Below are 15175 nucleotides of genomic sequence, written 5' to 3' on the forward strand. Positions count from 1 at the left end.
AAAGGGACTGTAAGAAACTCCACCTACGATGCTTAGAAAATGTTGCAAATTAAACCTCAAGCTCCTTGAACAAAACCCACAAAAAGAAAAAAAGGGTTCGACCTATCTCTGAGCCAAATTCGAACCCACAAAATGGTGTGAATTCCCCAGTTAACTAGTAATTCACCCTATTATAAGAATTAGGATTTCAGGCCCTAATAACATCTGGAAAATTCTGAAATTTTAACCATGGAATCCTCTCAAGAAACCCATAAAAACCCACGAAGGAATTTCGTTGGTTTAGACTTTTGAAATTCGACCCCCCTTGGAGCCCAGCTTCAGCAACAACTGCAAAACTCGATCTACTGGAATTTGCCTGTAAATCCTCCCGGAAATGGACCCAAAGTGTTGGACTAACCTCTGTTATGAATCCTTTGACTTCCCAGATGGGCTTCCGGCCTATGGCATGTGCTCCTTAGCTCCACGAAATCGTTGGACTGACCCTCTACGTTGTCCCCAAGCCCAGTAATTCAAATTGTTGGGATATTGGCTCTGCTGGCTCCAAAAATCATAAGAAAGGTTGGCCCTTTGCTTCTCTCCAAATTCTCTAACTCTCCCGGAAAATGCTTGATCATTGATAGCTCCAAACTCCCCCTGCGTATTCTCTAGCTAGCCAGAAATATGCACTCCCTGTTGTGGCTGAATGGTAGTGCTATAACACACTCTCGAACTCCTGAAATACTTATGGAACTGCCTCTCTAGGGCGGGCATGGATGGTCCCTCGAAGTAGAGGTTGAATCTCTTGCTTGAGAGATTCATGGCTAAACAGCCGGTTGACTCAACTAAATAGCAGGGCAAACAATCAAGTAATTTTGATTGCAAGGTGTAAGAATGAATCCAAATGAGAGCTCCCTCCTCCTTTTATCCTTGTGGGCCTTGCTCGTCTCATGTGGGCCCCTCCATCCAACACTTCAAATTCCCTCTAAGACATTTGAATGGCCTAGTTCGAATTCTCATGTGGGTGGCCCCCACCTGCCACTAGCAACCAAATTAAGTCAAATTTCCTCCTAAGTCCCTAAGTCGAAAATGCTGGGTTCTTTCTCTTAGCCAAAATTGCGCAAAAATGCGTGGAAACACCCTATTACAAATTTGCTTGAGAAGGGACATGACAATTTTTATCATTAGTGTTCTCATTTTGACGTCATAATTTTAGTTAAGTCGATGACTATGTTTTCACCTACCAACCAATAACAAAATAAATAAAACCTACTTTAAAAAACAACATTTTAATACTAAATTTCTCAAACTATATCAATATAAGGTAATCTAAGGTATACAACTTTGAATGACACCCTATATATTAACTACTCAATCACTGAAAACAATCCCTATATATGTCCCATAAAAACATAATAATGTATCTTTCAAATGGGTTTAGGTGGTTTCAAGATGGTTGGAAGGTATGTTAATAATGTATCTTTCAAACAAACAATCCCTATATGTGTCCCATAAGAACATAATAATGTATCTTTCAAATGGGTTTAGGTGGTTTCAAGATGGTTGGAAGGTATGTTAATAATGTATATTTCAAATGGGTTTTAGATGGTTTGACAAGATGGTTGTAAGGTATGCTTTTGCATTCTCCCTACCTAAGTTCAAATTCTCGATTAGACTCTAGTTCATTATGAAAATGCTATCGAAGTAGATGCCCCTTGTGAGTGAAACCTCCTTTATGGATACATCTTTAAACATATCAAACCTTGCTAAGTCATACATTTCTTGCTAAACACCTCGCATCACTTCAGTGGGAAATATGATGGTGGAAAAGAACTGAATAAGCTTGGGAAGAACGGGTGTGTACATTTTGCACGTCTGGGGTAGTGGAATCAGAAAAACATTTCATTTTGGAATGTGATGCATTCAAAGACATCAGAAAAAGTTATGGGAATATGTTAACATTGGTTTATTGGCACTGTCTTTTCAACGATGGGATTGTTCGAAGGTTGAGCGAGCTCATCATCAATTTGAATAAAAAAAATGGAATTGCAAAAAACGAAAAACAAAATACTAATAGCCCCATAAATTATTTTTAGTCGATAGATATTAAAATATCATTTCATTTCCTTTCTCAAACCAAGTCATAATTTTCTTTCAAAATGTTGTCACTAAAATAAGTCTATAATTACCTTAGTATCTACCCATTATTGATTCCTCGATTTAAAAAAAATAAAAATGTTTCAAACAAATATACCGTTAAAGGGGCCTTAAGTGTTTGAGCATTTCCTCCCTACAATTATATTAAATGTAAATGATATGCCTAAAGCGTCTGGTACGAGGGTTTTAATCCCCTTCACCTATTTTATCTCGAGTAGAACTCTGTGTCGGGGAGGTTGCGATAACAGGCCTACTCCAATGACATGCTACTTACTACCTCACCAAGCTCCTCCTCGGCGTGGACTATTGGTACCCCACTAGTTCTCCCATTTAGAACCTCATTGAGCACTCCTTGCTCCTCTGGCTACTGCATATACTTACTCACTTCTCTAAGAACTTCTACTTGTCATTGTTTTCTCCCTCAATGTTCTTTGCCAAAATATTTACTTTAAAATATTTTACTTGCTTTGTTCCTCCTCTGTCACAACTTTCTACCATTGTCATCACCTGTAATCAGCTATTTATCCCACACATCAGTTGAAAACATAAAAACCATTTTACCTCTTGTTCGATGTTATTTGAACATGTGTTGCTATCAATCTTCTTGTTTTCTACCTCCATCTTACTTTATGGCTTAAGAACATAAATGTTCCTCCTTGGTTCCAAAGCTTATTAATGAAAATCAAAAGACTTTTACCTTGTCAGATTGTCCAAACATGTTTTCCTACAAACTCTATTTTTTCAAAGAATTTCTTGTATCCTCCACTAAAGAATTTACTTTAGTTACAGAGTTGTCTAGCTTTGATACGAAATGACGCTGACCTACAAATGGTTATGTCAATTTAGTCGCCCTTAACACCCACAATGCCCATCCCTTGATCAAAAGGTGCTTTCTTAATCCCAATTTAGGGAGGTAAATCCCTTTGTAAATCCAAGTTTAAAATGAAGTGGGAGGATCCGAAGGGTGATACAAAACCACCAAATTCAAGATCTTTCCATATAGCCTTCAGAGCCAAACATTCCACACAAATTCGTTTCCCAACCAATAGAAAAGCCATCGTGGCCAAACTCGTTCATATATATAAACCAAAGGGAAGGCATTATAATCAATTCCCTAAGAACCATCACTACCTCGACTTACCATATAAATAGCGTGCGCGACAATTATTATCTAAGCCCCTTTACCTTTATAGTAGTCGTTGGAGCCCAGCTGTATCGTAACACTCCACATGGAAAGGTCCTTCATACGACCTTCCCATATAACCGGGATCTCGGCCCTTTTTGAATTTGCGCACAACCTTTATCCTCCCGGACAGTTTAGTATGGATCGCAGGCTGGTATGGATGACAGACGGAACGCCACTCCAGCAGGGCAAGAGGATCCAAGGCCCTTGGATCAGGGAGCTCAAGGCAGAACGAAATTATAGTAGAGCACGAAATTATAGTAGAGCATCAAGGCGGTTTCAAGGTCATTGTGAGAAACAATGAAACTAATTAATGAAACTATAATTAGTTTCATTGTTTTTCACAATGACCCAAACCGTCTTCCTGTTCGACTATAATTTCGTTGTTTCCATAAACGAGAGGGAACGCCGAAACGCCGCTCAAGCAGTGCAAATCGAGCATCAAGGTGGTTTTAGGGTCATTGTGTGAAACAATGGAACTATAATAGAGAGAGGGAACGCCGCTCCAGCTGTGCAAGAGGATCGGATCCGTTTGATGGTCAGAGGCGAGGTATTTGAATTATAACCTTGATAAAAATAAAAAGAGGCCGACGATGCTTTTTTGGGCGAGGAAAGCTTTTTAATGGTATTTTCAGGGTTTTTTTTGGGCCTAAGGTTCTGAGAAGCTTTTCATAGGTTGCCAAAGCTATAAATTTGTAACCTAACCTTTTGCCCGTACAAAGTTCTGTTTTAATATAGTATCTAAGTCCTGGTTATTAATTCTACCGGCTTCATATCTTAAAAAAAGGGTTTCTACCTTGCTTATATAACCATCATGAATGTTTCTCGTGATTTAGCTTTTCTGTTTTGCTCGCATAAATCCCCACTATGTCAAAATTTTTGAGTGCCTTTATGTCAAAACTATTATTCCTATATGTATATACTATATAGGCACCAAAAGAACATACAAAATTTGAAAGCATTTACAGACCAACATGCTAATTCTCGGGAGGAGGGGTGACATCACCGGGTCCAAATCCCCTCTTCTGAGGGGACACTGTTACATTTAGATCAAAATTTGAAAGCATTTACAGACCAACATGCTAATTCTCGGGAGGAGGGGTGACATCACCGGGTCCAAAATCAAAATTTGAAAGCATTTACAGACCAACATGCTAATTTTCGGGAGGAGGGGTGACATCACCAGGTCCAAATCCCCTCTTCTGAGGGGACACTGTTACATTTAGATCAGGCGAATCTTGAGCTACATTGCTAATGACATTGCTTGAGAAAGTGGATTCGAAGGTCTGCTTGTTGAGTGAAGTTTGTAGGCCTTCAATTTGTTGACGAAGACTAGAGAGTTCATCCTCAATTCTGGGCATCAAAGTTCGATGTTCAACCAACAACTCTATAGCAGTGGCCATATTAGATGAGGCACAAGGCAAAGAAAGTATTCTTGGGTTAAGGGTTTCTAGATAGTGGATAGCTAGAGGAGGCAAGTCACGTATGTGCATTTCAATATCCAAATTTTGTTTAATTGAACAACTACATAGGTTTATGGCTAAGCCATTTGTGGCCATAAACCAAATTATTCTTCTTGAATGTTTTGGCCTTAGTACAATTCCAACCCTTCCACAAGGTGACAGGGGATTGCAGACATGACTTGATAAAGAGGGATTAAGGATGAGTTTATTATGATTGGTAAGCCTGAGCCAAAATTATTAGAACTAAAATTGAAATTGAGACTAGATCAAAATCAGTAAAAAAAACAATAATGAAGAACTATTCAATCTGTCATGGGACTGTGCAGGTGGGTTTAGGTTCATCGAACATTGGTCTGGATTGGACTCAGTTGAAAAGGTGTTGAACTACTCGGTTGTGAATTGATTTAGGACCCTTCACTTGATAATTGCTTCAAATTGGTTGAAATTGATCCAATCTAAGTGGTTTTGATAACCTTGGTTTGAACTTTGAATGACTCTTTTTAGCACAAGGCAAGTGACCTAGTCTTCAATTTGTGAGTAAAAATGCTTTTGTTTGTGTTAATGCCTCTTGAAAAATTGAAATATGTTTATCCTTAGCTTTTCTAGTTCAAGAATAGCTTGATAGCCTTCTAGGCTCTTCACATGCTTTGATATGGATAGGGATCAAAGGTCCTTTGATAGGGATAATGATAGGTTTTGCCTTTGAGCAAAAGGATAGGGATCACTATAAGGAGTATTCATCGAAAGACAAACCAAAATTGAACCTTTGGCCTCTCTATTTCAAGAATGGCTTGATAGCCTTCTAGGCCCTTCATATGCTTTGAGTGACAAAGGCCTTTTTTATGTCAACCATGGTTGAGATGATAACATGAGTTTGTAGTTTTAAGTCATACCATGAATTCATGCCCATAGGACAATTTTACACAAGAACCTTCGAGGCCTCATTTCTCTAAGCCACTAATAATTCAATTTTTTGCACAAGGCCTAAGCTTGGGTATGCGTTTTGATAATCCCCATGGTCCCTAATCATTGGAATGCAATAAAGTTCTGATTTTTTTTTGTAAAAGCTCTTACTACCCTCCATTTTTACCAATGTTGTGAAAAGCGTGAGCGGGATTAAATCGGCGTGGGGAACGAATTGGAAAAAATCGGAAAAATCGGGAAAAAATCGGAAAAAAGCGGGAAAAAATTGTTTCGTACAAAAATATTCATTTTTTTTCAATTTTTTTAATATCTAAACCATCTACAACATAAAATAAATACATTGACACATAAATATGATAAAAAAATAATATATAAGATGTTTAATATCATTTCTAGCGCTAAAATCACACATAACATTGAATCATGTCCTGAATAGTAAGTCCTGACTCCTGAGTCCCAACTCAGCCTCAAAATATCAACAAAAAATATGATAATGTATCTCATCATGTCATAAGGTCATATACAATAAAATGAAGTCTAATCCTATTTATTTCCTCTGCCCCTCTTGCGAAAAAATGCCACAGCTTTCCCTTTCCCTCTAGATGTAGATGCTGGTGCCTGTGCTGGTGGAGATGGCAGTGGAGTTTGATGTGCTCTAGAAGCTGAAGAACTAGAAGTAGGAGCTATAGGAGGTAGACCACGTCCTGTACTGGTGGCAGGGGTAGCCCGAGCAGGTGGTGTCACCTGGAAACATTACAATCTCCCAATCCTGAAATCCTGAAAAACTGATAAGTCTGCTGGATTTTAAATGAAATCTAAAATTCTACTTTCTCCATATGAAATCCAATGAGGCTGGAACCACTCTCAAACATCCTGAGTCATTTCATGGTAATGTTAAAAATTTAAGTAAAAGGATGAAAATGAAGATTAAGGAGAATGTCACTTTTACTTTAAGAATTTAACATTACCATGAATAGCATATCCATACTAGGGCCTAGACTTTATCATTAAGCTGCCCCACTCAAAAATTATTTGTTTCTTTCAAAAAAAATTGCATGAAAAAACCCAAATGACCAAATGAAAAACCAAAATTTTTTTATAAAATCGTGCTGTCCCGAGCCCCCGCGATTTTTTCGTTAAAAATCGCGATTTTTTGAAAAAAGCTCGATTTTTTCAATAAAAATCGGCAAAAAAAAGGGCGATTTTTTCGTATAAAAATCGCGATTAAATCGGCAAGCTGAAAAAATCGCGATTTTTTCATTAAATCGCGATTTAATCGCGCTTTTCACAACACTGATTTTTACTCGTAGCCACAAATTGTTTTCTCCACTGATTGAGCGGAATTGGCAAGAGGAAGAATATATATGAATTGTAGTAAGGATTTTAGTAGAGATTTGGTAGCTAGGGCTAATGGCTTGGTGAATCATTTTCAATTTTCTATTGAACTCTTTGGGATGACCATCTTGTATAATTATTTGAGGGACCTTTGAAACTTTGAAAGTTGATTAGGACGCCCAGAAACTTAAATATTTGACTTGAATGTATTTGAATCCCTTACTGATCTGTCATTCAAATAGAAATGTTGGCTTTGTCTAAAACATTTGGTTTTGTTCCACTAAATTATAGTTCTAGAGGCTAAGCCAAATATTTGAAGACAATTTATCATGTAGGTTATTGATTTCTATTCCCCTACAAGATCTTGAGAAAAAAATCATCAACAAAGTCCCCATTGACGCCCAATTCACTATTCAGGAGACTGATCTAGTTAATCCTTGGCCCTTGTGAGAGATGAAATAACACGAGGCCCCAACTTCCATCTCACTTAGACTATAGGAGCTGATGAGTATCCTTGTTGGAAAAATTGAAAGAGTGCAACTTGTTCAAATTTACTACTGTTTATTGAGAGACATTCTTTCCTTTCAGAAAATAGTTTCCATGACACTAGGGAAGTTGGGGCCAACATTGAGATCCTCGAGCATAGCCAGGATGAAATGCCCCTCAACCTTGTTATATGCTTTTTGAAAGTTAATTTTGATGAATAAAGCGTTGAGGCTTGAGAATCTGAATCACTTGAATCTTTCCCATATGGCTATAATATTGCCCAGAATAAATCATTCCCCAATGAAGGCTATTTTTTCTAGATGTATGATCTTAGTAAAATGTGCTTGACATGCATGGCTAGGCCTTGGCTAGAATCTTGTAAGAGACATTGAGGTGGGTGATCAATCTCCAACTTGTGATAAGGTCCCTAGACTTGGGGATGAACCAAATGACACCTTTGTTTACATTGTTCCCTTAATGATTGTTATATAGGCGTTTTTCTACACTTGAAGAAAGTTTGGCATGATAATGTCCTAGGATGCCTTATAAAATTCACACAAAATTATCCAATCTAGATGTGTGTGACTGCTAAAAATGTTGCAAGTGAGCAGTTTTTAGGTGATAATAGATGATTTATCCTCTGCCATATTTGGCAAGGTAGTTTTCAAAAAATTTCAGATCAATGACTACTCAAACATCCTTTTTTGGTTTCAGGAACCCTGTGAGCTATATCCATACATGGCTAGGCCTTGGCTAGAATCTTGTAAGAGACATTGAGGTGGGTGATCAATTTCCAACTTGTGATAAGGTCCCTAGACTTGGGGATGAACCAAATGACACCTTTGTTTACATTGTTCCCTTAATGATTGTTATATAGGCGTTTTTCTACACTTGAAGCAAGTTTGGCATGATAATGTCCTAGGATGCCTTATAAAATTCACACAAAATTATCCAATCTAGATGTGTGTGACTGCTAAAAATGTTGCAAGTGAGCAGTTTTTAGGTGATAATAGATGATTTATCCTCTGCCATATTTGGCAAGGTAGTTTTCAAAAAATTTCAGATCAATGACTACTCAAACATCCTTTTTTGGTTTCAGGAACCCTGTGAGCTATATCCATACAAAGTCTACATGACTACCTTTGTTCCTCAATAAGGCCTAGAGATTGAAATTCCATGTTGTAGTAAGAGACAAATTGTTGTTGATATCCTCCTATTTGTTGGGCCTTCCATTTGGAATACTGATTGTAGATATCTTCTTTGTAATCAATTTTGATGTTGAACACTTTCAAAACTGAATAAAGAGATGAGAATTGTTGTTGAGGAGGAAGAAGACAGAAAATACAAGAGGTATAAGTCTTTTAAGATAGCAGAGATTGAATAATATTATTAGTAAAGAAGTAGCTAAGAAATCAGGTCAAAGGAAACACAATATAATACTCAACGATAGGAAGAAAAAGGTAAAAGAGAGTATTATTAAACATACGAAAAATAATCATAAAGACAAGAAGATTAAAACGTTTTAACTAAAATAAAAATAAAATTGAATTGATGTTGAAGGTGAGAACGAGTAAACAAGAAAATGTAACTAAAAATAATATTCTAATTAACAAAGTTTGACATTGATAATGAATGAAAACGTGAATGGAATAAATAAACCAAAAGCGTTAATCAACAAGTAAATGAGAAACACGTGGGAAAGTACAAGGGTAATAAAACATAAAGAAGTACCTAAATAACTTGAAAAAAATATATAATGAAAATAATTAGGAAGAAGGGGTCAAATAATAAGAAGATAGGTAAATACTGAAAAGAGGGAGAAAGGATAGAATTGTACAGAAAAGGGAAATAGATTAAACAAAAGATAGGAGAAGACAGAATGGTTATGGAGAAATAAGAATGAGGAAAAGGATGAAGCACAGAGATTGAAAAAATAATAAATCTATTGAAGGGATAAGGAAAGTGGGAGAGGGAGGAGTGAGGAACAAAGGCAAGGGAACAAAGTATGCGAGATCTTTATGGGCAGAAATGTGATAGATGGTGGGCTGTTAAGGTTGAATGAGCTTGAAGCCATCTTTGCGATTCAGGTTATTGGGATTTCTTTCGTTATTATAGTTTGTTAGTGTGATGGTTAATTTTGGCTAAATGTGTTGGTTAAGCTTAGTTTTATTTGCATTACCAGTATGGTAATGTCTTTTAGACCATGGTAAACAAATTGTTCACTCACTGTAATTGTAAAAGTCCTAAGAAACTTCAACACCAAATGGCAAAACCTTATCAAAACATCAATCTTTGAATCCTACAATCTACAAACATATACTGCAGAAAAATAAAAACAGTGAGTACACATATCTCAACTCCCAATCACATCTATCTTCTATGGAATATGGAAAGAAGAAAATACATCATAACAACCGAAAACCAAAAAATCGCTAACCAACACAGTGGGGTGCTGTGTGTTTTCTTTATAGAATAGGAAGGCAAAGGAAGATACAATATATCTGGTCACATGCATGAAGTGCTCAAGGTAACTCAAACAAACCCTAACCCCCATCCAATCACCTAGTGTGCCCAGCTGCATGGATCCATGTGACAGTTAAGTATACCTCAACTGGATGATGAACTGGAACATCCAAGCGTGGATCCATGTGACAGTTAAGTATACCTCAGTTGGATGATGAACTGGAACATGCAAGCATGGATCCCTTGCCTTATGAACTGCACCCTTGCTCAACGTAACTCAAACAAACCCTAACCCTCATCCAATCACCTAGTGTGCCCAGCTGCATGGATCTGTGACAGTTAAGTATACCTCAGTTGGATGATGAACTGGAACATGCAAGCATGGATCCCTTTCCTTATGAACTGCACCCTTGCTCAACGTAACTCAAACAAACCCTAACCCTCATCCAATCACCTAGTGTGCCCAGCTGCATGGATCTGTGTGACAGTTAAGTATACCTCAACTGGATGATGAACTGGAACATGCAAGCATGGGTCCCTTTCCTTACGAACTGCACCCTCTACCCGAACTGGAGTTTTACCCATGCAGGTATTTGTGCCCTACCTAAGAATAGACATCTGAAAATTCATTAACAGTGAACAATGCACAAGAATAGGAGAAAAATTGTAGACCAAGTACTCAAGATTTTTCATTAATATCAGACTGTTTGGTAATTACAGTCAAACCTGAGATTCAATCTCAGGGGCTCCAACCACGTTTCACTGAAGTTTTTACACTTTTGAATTCTGCCTCCTTGAAAAATGCTCCCTAGGCCTGAGCATGCATGTACATGCTGTCCACAATAGGATAGAAATGAGGTGTAACTCCTTCAATATGCCCCACGCTGTCCACAATAGGATAGAAATGAGGTGTAACTCTTTCAATGTGCCCCGCATCAGAAAATGCATATTATCCATAATCGAAGGTGTCAACATTACCATGGCTGCTTGCCGTCATCATTATCTTCTAATAACCTCTGCAAGTTGTTGTTTTCCATTGAATGAATTAAGAATACACACTCTTTCAAATGCATGTGTCTCTTCCACCAGATTGCCCTGAGATTCACTGTTCACTTGCTGCTTGAGGAATCTGATCTGAGGTGTCATCATTACCATGGTTGCTTGCCCTCATCAATCTCCCATAATAACCTCTACAAGTTGTTGTTTTCCATTGAATGAATTAAGTATGCGCGCTCTTTCGAAAGCATGGGTCTCTTCCATCAGATTGCCCTGAGATTCCCTGTTCACTCACTGCATGTGGGATCTGATCCTGCATTGGTGTACACTTCCACATTCCTAGCTCTTGAAAATTTGAAAAAGGAGGTTTGAAAGAAGTGTTTATACTCTTGACCAAATTAGCAGACTCTCCGATCCCTAGCTGATGCAAACTTTAGCTGAATTGAGATCCCCTGCAATTCATGCAAAATATAGTTTCCTAGTTTCCTTGCAAGCTTTGTTTAAGGAATGAAAAACTGATTTAGAAGAAGAAATCATCTGTGCATGTGTATGCTAAATTTTAATTTATTTTTCTGCTATTTACTGTTTTACAGCTAGTGTGTAATGGTAGCTGTGTTCAGAATTTATATTTCTCTGTTAATTAAATTCTGCAATTGATTTATTTGATTGAAGAACACAAGGACATCGTCACCGAGGGGAGGAAAATTTATAATAACTTGTGATTATTAGGCAAGGTGCATTGTTGTCATGGCTTGGGAGGTTTGCATCTGTCAAACAACTCTCAATTCAAATAGCCCTTGCAACCATGGCAACAAAGAGTCATTAGAATCAGTTTTGCAACCATGGTACTTTAAGATAGATTAACTGGATTTTTTGAAGCACCTACCACTTGAAGGGATGTGAGGAGGCATCTGGGGGACTTATAGGGGTCCTAAAAGAATCCTTTGGTATGCAGGAGAAGTAACCCATACCTCGTTCAGATTTTACATTTTAGGTTTATTTTGCTTGAGCAATTTCTTTTTGTTAGCTCCACTGGTGGAGCCTTAATAATAAATATTAAGGATGTGGGTCCAAAGTTTGAACTGTAGTCACTGCTGTGATGATTCTGGTTCTGTTTCTTGGAGAATTAATGCTATTCTCAACCAAAAATAATTATAGTCACTATTACTGAGTTTGGTGACTTTTTCTCTTCTTGGACATTCTGAAAATTTTGACAGTTTTTGCTTTCCTTCTGCCTTTATGTGACTATCATATTTTTTGAATGGTCTGATATTAAATTAGCTAATGTTATGTGTTATTTAAAATTTTTAAGGATAGCTCAGTGGAAAACACTCCAATTTCGATCTTTTTGAAGTTTTGGAATTGTAATTTACTAATTTTGGTTATATTATTTTGTCGATCTCATTTTAATTGAGTTTCGTATTGCATCACCTATCAACTATACCTTTACGAGAAACAACCTTTGGTTTTGCTTTGAAGTGTAGGGTGATATTTTTTTGGGTTATTTTTTTCCTGGGTTGTGGAGTTGATCTGGATAGGTACTTATATTCCCTACATTCAGGTATGTTATGCTGTCAATGCCTGCGTAATGGTGGTGTGTTCAAAGTTCAAACATTCTGACTTGATGGGAAATAACTTGAAATTACTGGTTTACAAAGACCATTCAGAGCTCTCAATTCCCAACCAGACAGAGTTAATGGTTCACAAAGACTATTCAGAGCTCTCAAGTCCTAAGTCCTAACCATAGAGAAGGCTGGGTTCTCAATTGCTTTGCACATCCAAGTATTGCATGAAACTGCTGCATGGTTAGATATGAGTGGAATAGGGTTTTCCATCAACTAATAGGGTTCATCGTTTCTCATGTTTGGAATCTGTGTTGGTAAACAAGGCAGGTGGCATGAATGGGGGCATAAAAATTCACATATAACATACGGTAAAATATGTACAGGAAAATACGGTGCCATTACTGTGCTCCAAATGTGGGCCTGCAAAAGTGGTAGAGCAAATACTTGCATCAGGGAGCAGAGAGTTTGAGTATTGAGTAAATAGTGTTGCTCAATTTTGAATTCTTGCATATATATGGTGTAGATGTAGCTATATTTTGACTTATCTTGTATTCTTTTGTTTCCATGAGAATTGATGCATTAAGCAAGATATGTATTTGTATTTAAGTTTTGTCAAATGGTTGGGGAGGTCACCTGACATTTTGCTGAGTTTTGGTCGGTCTTATGTTCTCGCTGTTGATGTTTGTTGGAGGTACATGTTAGTTTTAATCAGTATACTATCTTTTATTTTGTGTCATATCAATATCCATATTTTTCTTGTTTTGTTTGAGAATAACTACTTTCACAGATCTGTCATTCACCTTAACCCCGGTCTATTAAGCAAGGTTTAAATCTCATACTAGTTTGTTTTTAATTTTTGACATCATGGTAATTAATGATTGGCATTCAAGTGTTTTTTTCTTTTTTTTCTTATGTTATTTTTTACATTAGGCGTCAAGTCCCGTCTTTTCATTTAGTTTATTAGTGTTACCTACAGAGATGACACATCTCTTCCATTTGGGGCATGGAGTGCAATACGAATTAGTATTTATTAAGCTTGACTTTCTTTTTATTGTGAAGTATGAATAGAAAGTAGGATGAACAGAAAGTTTAGAACACAACCATATTATGTTATATGTGAAACTGCATAGTAAATTGTAGAAAAATTGTGGTTGTGGTGGTGTTGATGTGAATGGGCATCATAACTGAAAGTAAACGGAAAGCTACATTTTATGTTATTCAAAAGTTTTCTATTATGATAAATATTGTTCCTTGTAAACGTTATTATTTTACTTATTTTGTTTCGTCTCTCTTCTGTCTATTTTCCTAAGATCTTCAGTATGAAATGTTTGGAGTATACCAGGTAACTGCTGTAGCAACGTGCAATATTTTTCAATCCCATTACCCTACTAAAAAGGTGACCATGTTTTGAGTGGATATTTCAACGGGTTTAGTGAAATTTGAATACTTGATACATATATCTTTCAATATTGGAGATTAGTTGTAAAACTCTCACGGTGAGACCTAAGTGGAGGGTACTGTATGTCGTTACTCTTTCTTTATATTTGTTGTCCGAGCTGGCTTCATTTTTTAATTCATTTCTATACCTTGAAGGATAGTGTACTCAGTGGTTGCTTTTTGTATCCTTGTTATTGTTCTCCAAGCCTTTTTTCATTTGCTTTCTTGTGCTTTTGCAAAATCTGGACCCTTTTATCCTTTTTCTCAACGCTCATCTTTACATTCCATTTTATTTTTTATTTTTTACCCTTTCCCTGAAAAATACTTTCATCATGTATATATGAGGTGTTCGAAATTACATATATTTTGGATTATATGGAAATCCTTCTTACCTTTGACATTGTGTTAGCAAGCTTATTTTATGGTGCATGTTATTGATGGCAATAGCTTGAGATGGAGTTTTTACAGTTATTTGCTTTCTCAATATAATTTGTGGTGTGAAAAAATTGGTTCTTCATACATATGTAAAGCTTATTTTTTGATGCATGTCATTGATGGCAACAGCTTCAGATGGAGGAGGGGGATGAAATTGATGCCGTGCTTCAGTTTTGAATGACTTTTTGACAAGGGTCAATAATTGAACCAAGCAATGGTCATTTACGAGTTTCAGTATATCTATATTTTCATTTATGTTTGGCCATAACGATCATGTTTTTCAACTACGCAAAAGGTTAATTAGCAGCTCTAGGCAATGATGATGAAATATGCTTTACCAGACTGTGGGATGCTTTGATATGGTATTGGCAGAGTTAAATCTGGGTTATAACTAGTTATACTTGAAAATATGACTGGCATTCTGATGTTTATGAATTTTTGTAAACTTTTATTTTTCTCTATATTTGACAGGCCATGCGATAATGTTTTCTAATTATTCGAAAGGTAAATTAGCAGTTCTGGTCATCCTTGCCCCTTGCATATATAATGTTTTTCTTTTGCAACGAGATATACAGGCAATACTTGTACAGATAGTTTCATTTCTATGACATTGTTATAAATTTCTATGCAAAGCTTTACATGAAGGTTTCTAGATTTTTGTTACAGACAAATGTGCATGTGATATAGGTGAAGGTCTTTAAATAGTTGGTCTCTTTAAATGGGCATTTTCTGATCCAAGGTCGACATTTTTTAAG

General features: G+C 36.7%; 1 long non-coding RNA gene across 1 annotated transcript; it reads left to right on the forward strand.

Annotated features, from left to right (window-relative positions):
* Positions 1 to 3344: 3344 nt before the first annotated feature.
* Positions 3345 to 14916, forward strand: LOC149206466 (uncharacterized). The gene is made up of 2 exons (XR_016252552.1): positions 3345 to 3866; positions 14550 to 14916. It is a non-coding gene; the product is annotated as an uncharacterized LOC149206466 (long non-coding RNA).
* Positions 14917 to 15175: the final 259 nt, after the last annotated feature.

This window comes from Pinus tabuliformis, chromosome 1_2, assembly GCF_031772625.1.
Source record: "Pinus tabuliformis cultivar Carrire ecotype Pingquan chromosome 1_2, CPIR1, whole genome shotgun sequence".
NCBI classification, from domain to species: Eukaryota; Viridiplantae; Streptophyta; class Pinopsida; order Pinales; family Pinaceae; genus Pinus; species Pinus tabuliformis.